The sequence below is a fragment of the Triticum urartu genome, chromosome 5, assembly GCF_003073215.2.
Source record: "Triticum urartu cultivar G1812 chromosome 5, Tu2.1, whole genome shotgun sequence".
Lineage (NCBI taxonomy): Eukaryota > Viridiplantae > Streptophyta > Magnoliopsida > Poales > Poaceae > Triticum > Triticum urartu.
Genome location: NC_053026.1, coordinates 194,119,880 through 194,122,288, shown reverse-complemented (window position 1 = coordinate 194,122,288; position 2,409 = coordinate 194,119,880).

The window sequence follows — 2,409 nt, the reverse complement described above, 5'->3', positions numbered from 1 at the left end:
CAAAAAAAAACTTATTTCGATGGATCACCTCTTCTTGTCTGTATACAGGGCACTGCTGATGTTACTAAGGAAGCAGGTGTTGTCTCGCATGGTCGCACTCTATGGACCTATTCCAACATCCGTTGCAGGGTATTCGGGATGGATACTAGTGTGCTAGCACCAACACCTTCTTCCTGGTTCAGTATTGATAGTCTTGGAGAAAACTCGCTCTTCCTTGGACAAAACTATCCAATGATGGTGAAAGGCGATCCAACTGCTGTTGACACAATGTTACTACTATTTATGAGAAGCAACTGTATCTATACCTCGGACATTGCTATGCTTCCCTACCGTGGCTATCACAATATGGGTATTGAAATAGGCCGCTTCAGCTTGGATGATCAGTCCTGCGTTGGTCTCGAGATTGACAGTAGCTGGCCCTTCCCAGAGAATCACTTCTGGTTCAAAGCAAGCGTTTGCAACGCCGACGAGTGGTTGAGCTGAAGTACATTTCATCGCTTTCTTATTTGTTGTGTGAGGAAAACTTCACTTTACTAGAATGTTTTGTTGGAAATGATCTATAATCCGACATGTATCCTCGTTGTTGTTGTGGGTTGATGACTTGTTGTATGTAATCAATGGTACATTTGCATATGTGTCCATCAACTCATGCCTGCTAGTGGTGTCCATATGAACATTGCGAGTGATTATATTTGCAAAAGTTAGATAGTGCTAGTGATTTTTAGCTACATATTTTGACAAATCGCAGTGTTACAAGGTTTACAAATGGCAATGTTACTAGATAAACAAATGTCAATCTTTCCAGTTTGACAAATGGCAACATACCCAATATGACAGATGCAAATCTTACCCAATTGTTTCTACGTGGTTGCACATGGGTCATCCAAGACAACCGTTTGCATTGAAGGGATGCACAAATTCGGCACTGCGAAGTTTCCCTTGACTTAAGGGGGAAGACCATAGCTCTCACTTTGCATATGGGTGGTCTATCTAAAATGTTTGAGATCTAGAGCTCCACAAATCCTGCTCGGCACATTTTCCCTTGGCTTCCTGGGGAAGCTGTCGGTTTGCATATGGGTGTTCTAACTAAAACATTTGCGATGAGTGTTTTATATTTAAAAACCATTGACGTTATTTTCAAAAGAAAATCATTTGATAAGTCTATACATTAAGAGACAAAAATGCAAGCTCATTCAAACCATATCTTTCATTCAATCACACTATGAATTTATATTCATATGATCGAGAATTCGAGATACAGTATTGAACCCCCAAAAAACTATTTTTGGCGGCGGAGGCAGCGTGCCGCGCCATCGTTGTTGTTGTCGTCCTCCGGAACGCCGTTGTTAAAATCTTCAAGGCAACACAAAATGTTCTTCACTTGTAAATCAAACATCATGTCGTCACGCGATCGATGGGCGGGGCGCGGGAGGACGGCTGGTGCCGCTGAGAGTTAGCGGTCAACGGCAGCGTCCCATGCCGCTGAGGGGGGGGCACACGGGCACGAGCATGGCGGGTGCAGCCAAACTCACGGGGACCGGTGCCGTGGTGGGTGGAGGGGCGCGCACGGGCAGGGGCATGGGTGGGGCGGGTGCCGCCAAACGCATAGGGGTCGGCGCCATAGTGGGTGGAGCGGAACGCACAGGCACGGGCGTTGGCGCTGGCGCTGGCATGTACACGAGCTCGCGTGGGTGCACGGAGACCTCGCTAACACCCGCGGCTTCCAACTCTGTGATAGTGATCGGCGACCAGCCCGTCAATGCTATGGGGATGGTTGCTGGCACGAGCGCGGGGATGGGAGCTGGGACGGGAGCGGGGGCAGCAACCGCCGCGGCCAGCTCGTTCAAGGCCAAGTCCATGAGGCCCCATTGCTCCTTATTTTCTCTCTCCTCTCGCTCGAAGTCGACTTCATCAAACTTGAAGACTAGTGGCAGATGATCATTTTGCACCATGGCGTTGGTGGAGGTCTGCGGGAGGGAGGGGAATGGGAGGCAAACAGTAAGGCCACCCGTATTAAATAATGGCTTGGGCGCCATTAATGGAGAGGAAGCCAGAAGGCCATGGAAGTCAAAGGGCTTGCTTCCCAGCGAGCCTGTGCAGCGGACTAGTCGCACGCTTCCCGATGAGCCTACGCATTGGAGGATAGCTTGCATGCCTCTCGGTCATCCTGCGCACCAGACTCCGCTCGCACGCCTCCCGTTCAGTCAAGCAGTTGTCCGCACGGCACCACCTATAGCCATTAAAACGAAGACATGTGGCATCACGTGAATGGTTAATAGAACGCACACGATTTGAATTATACAAACATTTGAGATATTAAAGTGGCAGCTATTTTTTCAAAATGCCTTTGTTGGCTGTTATTCGAGTGCGCCTTCTCTCAAAATGCACACGAAAAATACCACAGCATGA